This window comes from Fundulus heteroclitus, unplaced genomic scaffold (assembly GCF_011125445.2).
Source record: "Fundulus heteroclitus isolate FHET01 unplaced genomic scaffold, MU-UCD_Fhet_4.1 scaffold_467, whole genome shotgun sequence".
Taxonomy (NCBI): domain Eukaryota; kingdom Metazoa; phylum Chordata; class Actinopteri; order Cyprinodontiformes; family Fundulidae; genus Fundulus; species Fundulus heteroclitus.
This window is the reverse complement of record NW_023396887.1, coordinates 12,477-25,363: the sequence shown is the minus strand read 5'-3', so window position 1 is coordinate 25,363 and position 12,887 is coordinate 12,477.

The following is a 12,887-nucleotide window of genomic DNA, read 5'->3' as shown; positions in this document are numbered from 1 at the left end:
TCAGGGACCACTACGCCACTGCTGGACAGCCACAGATCAGCTGCAAGGGGCAGATAACAGCTAACAATGTCAAGTTACTTTTCTGTAACCAACGCAGTCATGTCCGCAGTAGCTACCACAAACAACACAGCAGCAGTTGGAGCAAGCTCTACCGCCACTAACATCGGGAAATCAGATGGTCTTCAAACATTTGGATCCAATGCAACACTGCATGCGGAGGTGTCTGAACACAGCCATCAACAAGTACCCATGACTCTCATATATATATATATCTTCAGGATCCACCTTGCCTGCACATGCATTGTGGCTGTTATGGTGAGGTCATCCATGAATCCTCTCAGTGGGGGTTGTCTGCTCCCTGCTGCCGTAACTGGTCCCTTGGCCTCTGCTGCTGTAATCATGAGGTTAATCCCAATGATGAACAGAATAGGGGATACTGTGCATCCTGTTACAATGCCCTTCTCCAGTGGCTGCCATGCGGTGGTGAACTTGGCAGTTTGGAACCGCAGCTTGAATGACCCCAGGTAGCTGTTAATCATCTGCCTGATCTTGTCGGGGATGTAGTACTGCTCCATAGCCTTGTTGATGAGGGAATGGGACATGGAACCATATGCAGTTGCGAGGTCCAGCCAGAGAACTGTTAGGTTGCCCTTGTTCCCCCTGGCCTCCTGGATCAGATGTCTGAGGATTGTGGTGTGTTCCAGGCATCCAGACAACCCTGGAATCCCCCCCCCCCCTTTTGGATCAAGGTGTTGACGTATCCATTTGCTGTCATGTATTTAGTTATTCTTCTCGCCAAGACTGAGAAGAAGATCTTTGCTTCTACACTCAGCAGAGAGATGGTGCGGAACTGGCCAATCGCAGAAGAGTCCTTCTCCTTTGTCACAAAGCAGCCCTCTGACACTCTTCAGGTAGTTGGTATGTTGCCCTTTGCCCAGATTTTCCGGAGGAGCTTCCAAAGTCTATGTAGTAGAAGTGGACACTTCTTGTACACTTTGTAAGGCAACCCACTTGGTCCAGGGGTTGATGCTGTCTTTGCCTTTTTCACCACCTCCTCCACTTCCTTCCAGGTTGGTTCTCTGGTCACCAAAGATTCTGAGTGGGGTGGCACCCTGATGATCTTTGGGTCGCTGCTCAGAAGGGTCACAGTGTGTCAACCTCAGAGCTTCTTCAGCCTCCTCCTTAGAGCTTCTGAGTGTTCCTGATCTTGCTTCTCCTAATAAGGTTTTAGTAAACCTATAGGGGTCTTTCATGAACTGTGCCCTCTTTGCCCCCTTCTTCTTTCTCTGCTTCCATGTCTGCTCCGCCCTTCTCAGCCTGCGAAGCCGCTCACGAAGCCCTGATGTTAGGTCTCCAATTCCCTCTTTTTCCCCTTCGGTGGCATTCTTGAACTGCCTGGATAGTGTCTTTATCTCTCTCTGCAAGCTCTGCATCTCCTCCTCCCTCCAATTTGGTTTCCAGACATTTGGAGTGACGGTCTTCCTTTCCTCAACACCAAACCGCTCCTTGGCCACATTGTAGGTGATTGCCGTCATCGTTGCCATCTTCTGTTCTGCTGCCCCTACCAGACCAGTTTCAAGAATCTTACACAGGTCCTCATCCAGCTGCTGCCACTCCTTGCTGTTAATTTTCGGCCATTTTACTCTGTCCTTTGCTGGTTGAGGTTGCCTGGAGGCATCAGAGTTGACCGCTGTGTGGTTCAAAGGCAAAGCCCCATTGCCAAGAGATCTCCAGTGCTGTGGGGTGCCTCCTGACTGGGGTTCTCTTGCATCTTACATGGTGTTGCCACCCTGCGCTGCAACAAAATTGCAATTCCAATTGGTCTTGGCTTGATGGATCTTTAGCCCTCTGGTGTTCTTGCATATCTTGTGACATTGGCATCGCACTTCTGGTGCCGTCCCTGTCAGTGTGGTTAGGGTGAGCCTTCTCGTTAGCTGTGTATCAGTTCTGGTCTGTACCGATGTATCCGTCCTTGCGAGTCTCTCACCCCCCCCCCACACACGCACACACACCCCTGCTGGAGGTCAGCTGTCTCTCCTGACAGGAGAGACAGCTGACTGTACGTATAACTGTAATTTACGTATAACTGGGGGTGCCCTCCCCCCATCCTGGCGAGAAACGTTTATATCAGTCATACCGAAGGCGGGAAAGGACAGAACGGATCCTAAAGGATATAGACCAATCAGCATACTAAATATAGACTACAAAATATATACTGGAATATTAGCTAATAGACTAAGCACCTTGATGCCTTTCCTGATATATGAGGACCAGACAGGTTTTATCAGTAATAGGCAAACGCATGATAGTATAAGAAGGGCTATTCATGTTATCGATTATATAACAAAAGAAAAATCAAGTGCAGTCCTTCTCAGCCTAGATGCTGAGAAGGCATATGATACTGTAGGATGGGAGTTCTTGTTTGAAGTAATGAAGAGATTTAGGTTTTGTGACAGGTTTATTCAATGTATAAAAAATATGTATTCCTCACCAAAAGCAAGAATTAAAATTAATGGAAGCTTGTCCAATCAAATTACATTACAACGAGGATGTAGGCAGGGCTGCCCTCTATGTCCACTGCTCTTTAATCTTTTTATTTAACCTTTAGCTCAGGTTATTAGAGAGGAGTCTGGGTTGGAGGGTGTGACAATAGGGAATGTGGAAAATAAAATATGCTTGTACGCGGATGATATATTAGTAATAGTCAAAAACCCGGAATGAGGCATTCCATTACTTATGAAAACCCTGGAAATATATGGCAGACTCCCAGGTTATAAACTCAATATACAAAAAACTCAAATTCTGACCTTTCATTTTGCCCCGTCAAAACAACTAATGGGTAATTACCAATTTAATTTGTATCGATCACAAATGGATTATTTGGGTTTTGTACTAACAAAAAATTTGGCCCAACTTTATGAGATTAATTACAAACGAATAAATAGGAAAATATATGGGGATCTGGATAGGTGGAATTTGCTACCCCTTGACCTGGGAAGCAGAATCCGAACAATAAAGATGAACATCCTCCCAAGATTATTGTGTTTATTTGCAGCACTTCCGGCAGAGGTTCCAACGAAACAATTTAGGGAGTGGGATAAATGTTTTTCAAGGTTTATATGGTGCAATAAAAGGCCAAGAGGAAGATACTCGACTCTACAGTTACCTGGAGATCGGGGGGTATGGGCTTGCCTTGCCTGGCGAATTATTATCTGTTCGGTCAGATTAGACCTCTGGTGTGCTGGTGTAATTCAGATTATCAGGCTAAATGGAAGGATGTGGAGCTCTCGCTGTTGGACTTCCCCGTACAGTCAGTTTTGGGGTGTTTAGAAGGGCTGCCTCAGGTATACAAATTAAAAAATGTGTGTCTGAGTTTATCGTTGAAAAAGTGGACAGAAGTGGTTAAAAAGCCCCAGCACGGATAGACCACAAATATAGAAGATGGGCGAAGCAGGGAATTAAGGCATTCTGCAATATAATTAGGAATGGGGAATTAGTAAAATTTGAGGATTTATGCCGGATTTATGAACTGGACAGAGAAGATTTCTATCCTTATCTATAGGTCAGAAATTTTTTTAGAAAGGAAATCAAGGTCCATGATATGGATGTAGAGGCAGGAATAGTGAAAATATTTGTGGATTCGTATGCTGGTAAGAACACAGAGGGCATCATTGGAATACGCTACAGATCACTAGTATCGTTGAATATGGACTCCACTGAGTATATTAGACAACGATGGGAAAAGGAGGCAAATTTAACAATTTTACCTGAAGCATGGACAATGATCTGGAAGAACACCATGTCTACCACAAATTCTTTAACATTGCGAGATTTCGGTTGGAAGAATCTAATCAGATTCTTTATCACACCAAAGCAGCGATTGAACCTGGGTTGTTCGCAATCCTTATGCAGGAGGGGGTGTGGTGAGGTCTCTGCAGGACATTTCCTCATTTTTTGGGACTGTCAACAGCTTAAGACATTCTGGAAAGATGTTAATCAGATAATCAATGGTATTTTGGGCATAACTTTAACCTTGTCATTTCTTACTATGTACCTTGGAAAACTCCCGGAGGGCATTAGTAACAGGGATACGTACTTGTTGAAGATAATTATGATTGCGAGTAAGAAAGCAATTACTAAATGTTGGCTCCAGTCTAAACCCCCCACCGTAAAGCTTCTAGTAGATATTTTAGATCAGATTTACAATATGGAAATGTTGACCTTTGCACTAAGGCTCAAGAAGGAGAAGGGAGAAAAACTTTGGGAAAAATGGGAACACTTTATTGCCAAAGGTGTGTAACAGCTGAGTTTTTTTTTTCCCTTCAGTCATGCGGCTTCTCATCATTTGGACTGATACTCGGGATGTTCTCTTTCCGTTCACATATTAAAGATGTATACAGTAAGATGTTTGAGAAACTGTAATATCTATCAATGTGAATGTATGTTACTCAGGTGTTCGTGTTGACAGTTTATATTTGCATGTTCAAAAATGATTAAAAAAAAAGTAAAAAAAAAAGGTAATAACAACAAGCAATTGAAATTGGAGAACAGCAAGAGAAGCAGAGCAGAGTGAGACAAATAGGCTGCTGGAGGACATCAGGGTCTAAGCCTATAGCAGCATAACTATAGAGATAGCTCAGGGTAACCTAAGCCATTCTAACTATAAGCTTTGTCAAAAAGGAAAGTTTTAAGCCTAGTCTTAAAAGTAGACACGGTGTCTGCCTCACAGACCAAAACGGAGAGTTGGTTCCACAGAAGAGGAGCCTGATAGCTAAAGGATCTGCCTCCCATCCTACTTTTAGAGAATCTAGGAACCACCAGTAGACCTGCAGTGTAAGAGCGAAGTTCCTGTTAGGAACATATGGGGGTAATTAGAGCTCTGATATATGATTGAGCTTAAATAATAAGGGCTTTATACGTGAGGAGAATTTTAAATTCTATTCTTGATTTAATGAAGGGAAGCTAAAATTGGAGAAATATGATCCCTGTTGTTGATTTTTATCAGAATCAGAAATACTTTAATAATCCCAGAGGGAAATTGTTTCAGTACAATCGTCATAACAAACAAACATCACAAACAGTTCAGGGGGAGACGATTTACTGAGGCCTTGATGCCAAGGTCACCACACGGTGCCCACATGGCGCTGCCATTACTCTGTGAAAAGATAGAGGCCACAAAAAAAGGAAGGTGGGAGGGAAAAAAAACATAACTCATACTTTATCCTATAACAGGATACAGTTTGAGATATCAAAAAACCTCTTGCACAGAAAGTACAAATAGACGAGACACATTTAGCAGAAGGTAAACATTTGAGACCCGTCTCGTGTGCGTAAGTTCATCAGTTTTATGAGCATCAGTTATGTGTGTCTGTTTGGGTGAAAGTGTTTATATTTCCGTGAACACTCTCCAGAGGCCATTGTCCTTGATGTTATCAGCCGGCCAACAGATCAGAAAAGCATCCACAGGTGTCAGCAGGGAAGATGGGTAGCTTTGGAGCATTTCTGAGCAGTCTCCGTCATAACAATCCAGGAGTAGAGATAGGGAAGGCAAATATGTTATTTGTTATGAGGGCAAGCTGCACGGCCTTTCCTGTCAGCTTTAAATCATTTTGCTGGCTCCAAATGGTAAATCCAATTTTCCAAATTGTTGGGCTTTTCTGCACTTCACTCCAGATTTTATCACATCTCCCCTTGAGTTCAAACACCGAAGCCAGTCTGCGTACCAGCACATCCAGTTTTTCGGCGTCGCTTCTCGACCTTCCAGAACTGTCCGTTCACCGCCTTAGTGAGAGCGTCATATGCAGCCAGCAGCCTGATCAAGGCCAAATGGCTACCGACATCCGCTGTATTTGCTGATACATCAAAAATCCACAAAAACAATAAGTAGAAATCCAAGTATCCTGAATCCAATGTAAATGTTTCAAACGTCCAGGAATGACAAAGTCGAAAGACATCCAAGAATATAGGGTGTATCCCACAAAATGAGTCAAATCAGGACTGGACGGGTCCCCCTTTCGTTGCCTACCCGTGGAAGAAAATTTATCAATAGTATTGAGAAGACCAGCTTACCAGATCCATGTTTTTCAGAGTTCAGTTGATATGAAGAAAGTGCTCAGAAAGACAAGACAAGACATAGCAGCAGAAGCAGGAGAGGGGGATGGGGGGGTGAAAGCTGCAGAGGAGAGAAAGACACGACCGACCTCAAAGAGAGACAGAACTCTCGCTGCAGATCAACTGTATCAAATACAACCCTGAGATCTAACAGGACAAGTATGGACACAAGTCCATTATCTGAGGCAATGACAATATCATTAGTGACCTTCACCAGAGCTGTTTCAGTGCAATGATGAGCTCCGAAGCCTGACTGAAATTCTTCAAATAAGTCATTACTTTGTGTTTACATACTTGATTAGCAACTACTTTCCCAAGACTTTTAGATAGGAAAAGAAGATCTGATATATTTCTGTAATTTATTAAGTCATCTTAATCAAGAGATGGTTTCTTAAGTAAAAGTTTAATATACTGCTGTAACTTTGCAACAATAGACTTTCTCCAGATTAGGTAGGATTCTTCTAGATGTGTAGAGTGCCAATTTCAAAGCGCCAATTTCCTAACATTGTGCTTCAAAGAACACTACATTGTCTAATACAAAACGCTTTGAGAAAGTAACACCATCAACAAGAGCATCAGTTTGTGAAGGGGAAGAAACAACATTCCTGCCCTCTGCTGGGTATTTCTATGATACTGAGGAAATTAAAAGGGGACGTATTCTTTAAAGATCTGATACAGGTCTATAATGAAAACATATTTAAATTGAACTGAAAGGTTATAAAAAAAAATAGTCAAATAGGAAAGGGTGGTGAGAAAATACTGTTATACTCTGCAATAAATGATATATGCCAGCACAAGGTCCAAATTATGAAGGCAAGAATGTTTAGGTTTATGCGCATTTTGAGCAAAAGCCGATTTGAATCTAGAAAAGTATTATATGCTATATTCAGTGTGAACATGAATGTTAAAATACTATAATAACCTTGTCAGTGTTTAACACTAAAACAAACCCTACAGTGGCTTTTTCTTTTCTCACAACTCATTTTCAAGCCCCAATTGTCTCCTCACATCTCAGTCTGGCACGTCATGTCCGGCTGTAGAGAGTGAGTTCGTGGACTAACAGGGACGCTGTACTCCTAAAGTAATTAAGGTTCCAAAGTTTTCCTCCTGATAAAGAACAATTGATGTAAAGGAAAATCTGCTTCAGCAAAGTCAGGAAAAGATCACTGAATGCCGAGGAAAAAAGCACCGCAGGTTATCTCCTACCCAATTGTTACCTCACCTGTTCCAGCGAAGAGTGGATCAGCTGAGAGGGAGATGGAAAGCGACGCGGTGCAGGTGAATAAAGATTAATTAGCTGCCTTGATCCGTTCAATCATAAAGGAAGAAATAAACGAGGCAATGAATAATTTACAACCGCAGTTTGATGAGCTAAAACTCGACTGAAAGATTGCAAAGAAAAACTCGTCGATGTGGAGTCGGGCTTATCCGAAATGCATGACAGAATGGATGAAGCGGAGCGTGTCTGTAAAGCTCTCGGAAAAGAACACAAAGATCTGAGAGATAAAATTGAAAAGTTGGAGAGTCACAGCCGAAGATTTAACCTCCGAGTATTTGGCATCGACAAGGATACAGAAAACGGAAAACCTACCGAATTTATGGAGTCCCTCTTCAATGAGGTATTTAAAGATAAACTGGCTTATAAACCTGAAGTGGAAATTGCGCACAGAGTTGGGCCGATTACAAAACATGGTTCGAGACCGATAATCGTCAGGATGCAGAGGTATACGGCGAAAGAGGCTATTTTACGAATAGCGAAGCAAAAAAAGGGTCCTGCAATTCAAAGGGATGAATGTCAAGATTTTTCCGGATTTAACCGCGGAAGTGTCAAAGAGAAGAGCGCAATTCAATCTGGAGAGACTCAGACGGAGAAAGAGAAAAAGATTAACAAATTTATATGACAAAATGAATAACAGTTCTTTGACGCTCGGGCCCCGGCTGAAGATTTGAGCAGTGAATTCCGACGAATTCAGATGAGCCCATCAACGCTGAATAGGGATGCTCCCCCGGGGCCCGACACTGGTGGTGGAGGTTGGAAAAGATGACGTCTTGAAATGCTGGTGGAGACGGGGAGGAGGTGGGTCGAGCACAGCTGGAAAGCGACAGGCGGCGTGGGTGTGGAGCCTTTTAAACGGAAGCTTGATTGAAGATTGGAGAAAGCGGATCGAGGTCCGGAAATGAAGATGACGCAGTAACAGGTAGGCGGAAGTCTTCCAGCTTGAATTTGCACCTAGGCTTCATTTCAAAGATCTGAGAATGAAACTACATCAAGCAGGAATAAAACATGGTTTGATTTATCCGGCTACACTAATTGTAACATTTAATGGAGATACAAAATACTTTCAAGATCAGAAATCAGGAGACATCTACTACAATCAAGTAATTGGACCAGCGCTGTCTGGCAATTAAGTATGCTAATGACTGGACTTTGCATCAGGAATAAGTACATCGAATGCAGGTATGAGGAACTGAACTGGATTAACAACTGTAAGACATGCATCTCGAGGAATTGTAATGTTCAGAGGTAAAGGACCCAGAATTCAGCCAGACCAGCAGAGGTTTCTTTTAAAAAAAAGCTCTTTAATCACCAACTCAAAAAACAAGGGAAAAATCCAAACAGACTGTAGAACAAAAAGATGGCACAAAAAATAAACCGATGAGCAGGGCAGACAAGGCAGGAACAGACAGGACGGGAGTGGCTCAGGTTTCTGGAGAAACGGGTCAAAATCCAAAAAGCAAACCAACATACAGAATTCACAGGAGGAGACTCACCCATACTCAACAGGACAACCTGGCACTGATGTCTGGTCTCAGCAGTTTTATATGGAGGTGGAATCAGGTGAAATCGGTGAGAGGTGATTGCAGCAAGGGTGGAGTTAGGCAGGTGTGCAGAGTAAGTAATTAGACCAGACATCAGTGCTGAGGCTCAAAACAGGAACAGATCAAAAATTCAAACCTAAACTAAGAAGCATCTGAAGACATAACTAAAACAGTAAACACGAACCTAAACAAGAATCCAGACTAGACAGAACTCAAAATATTACAGGAATTGGGAATTGATATATGGATATAAACCTAAAGACATAATTATCAACTCCAAAGTATATAGTATTATACATTATATTGATTATTTTAAACTCAAGAATTGAGGATAATAGTTTACTAAATATAAAGATATTGGAAATTAAAATAGAGTTATGTTCTTAGTTAAGGACTGTTAATATTTTTGCCTAATTTGTGAGTATTATAGTAAGTTTACTAAATATAAAGATATTGGAAACTAAAATATAGTTATGTTCTTAGTTACGGACTGTTAATATTTTGCCTAATTTGTGAGTTTTATAGTAAGAAATTCGATGTATGTATTATTAGGCTGAGAACTATGATGGAAATGAAAGTCAAGTGGAGTTCAGCTCACTTATAGCAACCTGACAACTAGAGTGGCAATACAAAGCGGTATGTCTGAATCTATGTGTATGATTGTATATATGTTTTTTAATTTAGTTGTTTTTTGTGAATTGCTTTGCTCCAATATAGAATCTAACAGTATGAATCCTAAAATACATAATCTTCAGTATGTTATTTAAATTACCTAAGAAGGGTCTTAAAATTGCCCATATTAACATATGTAGTCTCAGAAATACATTAAGTGATTTAACAGACATATTGCAACCAAATAATTTGCACATATTGGCAGTGTCGGAGACTCATGTAGACTCTTCATTTGATGAAGCAACTTTAAGGATTGATGGATACAACATTTTTAGGAATGACAGGAATATATATGGAGGAGGAGTTGCTATCTATATACAGAATCATATACCTGTTCAAGTGATGCCAGACTTAATGTATTCTAGTATTGAAGTTATTTGGTTAAAAGTTAGTCTGAAACATCTAAAACCAATACTTATAGGGTGCTGTTACAGGCCTCCAAATGCGAATAATGAATATTTGGAAAAAATATGTGATATGTTAGATCATGTTAGTAGTATGAATATGGAAATTTATTTAATGGGTGATTTTAACATAGACTGGAATTCTTCTGGCTGTCCGAGGAAAAGCAAATTAATGGGCACAGCAATAGCATGTGGATTATCACAGATAATTAATAAACCGACAAGAATATGTACAAAAAAGGATAGCTTCTTGTATTGACCATATGTTTATAAATAGACTACAAATGTGCTCAAATAGCTTTTCGGTGCCAGTTGGTTTTAGTGACCACAATCTTATTGCAATTGTAAGAAAAACAAAAGTTCCTAAATCGGTTCCAAAAATAATAATGAAATGGTCATTTAGAAGATTTAATCATTTACAATATGAAAATGATGTAAGAAATACAAACTGGTCAGAGGTAATTCTACAAAAGGATCCAGAGAAGGCCTTTCAGCTTTTTGATCAAACCTGAATGAGAATTGTAGAAAATCATGCACCAATTAAAAAGTTTACTGTTCGAAATGTTAACACCCCATGGTTGGATCAAGAATTAAAAGATCTTATGAAAGAGAGAGAGCTAGCCAAAAAAGGAGCAATTATATCTAAATTTAAATCGGACTGGTGTATTGTAAACTTATAAATTTTGTAACTAAGGTAAATAAAAAGAAAAAGAAATTGTACTATATTAAAAACATTCTAGCAATAAAACATGATAGTAAACAATTATGGAATACACTGAATAATATATTAAGAGGAAATAATAAATCAATTCCAGCTTATTTAGAACATGAAGGTGAATTTTTTACTAGACCAAGTGATATAGCAAATCATCTTAATGATTATTTCATGGACAAAATAAACAAACTAAAAGATACTACACAGCCATACAAGACAGAGTTATCAAATAGACTAATAAATAAGATGATGAAAGACAAAACCTGTAGCTTTAAATTCAAGAGTGTGTTTCTAAAGTGGAATTACTTCTGATAAATTGTAAAAAAAAAAAAAAAACACCTGGTGTAGACTACCTTGATCATATGTTGCTTAAACCAATAGTTGCTATTATTGCTCCTATTATTGCTCATATAATTAATTTGTGTTTCATGCACAATATATGTTGGCAAGAATGGAAAATATGTAAAGTAGTGTCAATACCTAAAAATAAGAAAATGCCCTTTTCTGGATCAAACAGTAGACCAATAACTTTATTACCAATTCTTGGTAAAATAATGGAAAGAACTGTTTATGAACAGATTCAATCTTATTTTAAGAATAATGATTTGATTAGGACTTTTCAGCATGCATATAGAGAAAAACACTCAACAGCCACTGCCCTGACTCAGATGGTTGATGACTGGTTCAAGGATATGGAGGAGAGAAACATAATAGGTGTTGTAATGCTTGATTTCACTGCAGTATTTGATATCATTGACCACAAATTACTGTTAAAAAAACTGGAGTATTATGGCTTTTCACAAACTGCATTATTATGGATGGAAAGTTATTTGTCGGATAGAAGACAACTAGTTTATTTTAATGGCAGTTTTTCAAATGTAAGGGCTGTGGAACACGGGGTGCCTCAAGGAAGTTGTCTTGGGCCGCTCCTGTACACAATCTTTACAAATGATCTTCCATCTGTTTTAGATAAGGCAAGCATCTCAATGTTTGCAGATGATTCCACCATATATTTAGCAGAAACTAATATTAGTGAGTTAAATACAAAACTACAAAGAGAGCTACAGTTAGTGGTGGACTGGATAAGGAGTAACAAATTGGTTCTCAATGTATCTAAAACTACCTGTTTAGTGGTTGGAACTCCTTTTTCTTTATTTTCCAAACCGAAACTTGAACTCACCATAGAGCAAAATTCTGTGGATCAAAAACAAGAGGCTAAACTGTTGGGAGTGATAATTGATAATAGAATGTGTTGGGATAGACATGTTCAGAACTTGTTAACTAAAATGGGTAATAGTTTATTGGTCATTAAAAGGTGTTCAAAATACTTTACACCGCAGGTTGTTACACAAGTACTTGATGCTTTGTTTTTTTCACATCTTAATTATTGCTCAGTGGTTTGGTCAAATACTTCATCAATTAATATAAAAAAACTACAAGTAATTCAGAATAAAGCTGCATGTGTTGCCTTTTCATGTGGGTTTAGATCAAATGTGGACAAAATGCATGATAGTCTTTTATGGTTAAAAGTTAAAAACAGATTGGTGTATTCAGTAATGGTATTTCTATACAATGTTATAACAAATAAAACCCCTTTCATTTTATATGCAAGACTATCCTTTAGTACTGATACACATTATTATCCAACAAGACATGGAGTAGGAGGTAGTTTTATTTTACCTAGAGGTAAAACAAAATCAATTCAATGTTCAGTTAGGTACAGGGCAATGTGTGAATGGAATTCTCTCCCAAAGACTATCGTACAACAAAACACTCTCTATGGTTTCAAAACTTCACTTAAGAAATATTACCTTTAAAGAAATTTGGATAGTTAATGTTAATTTTATTAAGGAGATACTGTGTAGGGTTCTTGTTAGCTAGTTCTTTGATATAGATCTATCTGGAGTAGCAAAATTTTATGTTAATTATGTTTATTAGGCGCCCGCCTATGCATTGAAAATGCATGGCGGAGGCCTTATGCTATGCACCTAATAAGGGTTTCTTTATTATTAGGCACCCGCCTATGCATTGAAAATGCATGGCGAAGGCCTTATGCTATGCACCTAATAAGGGTTTCTTTATTATTATTATTATTATAGTACCGTTAATACAGCCCGAACCGTAGGGTCTACCCCCACATACTATATATCGAAACGTTGGTCTCG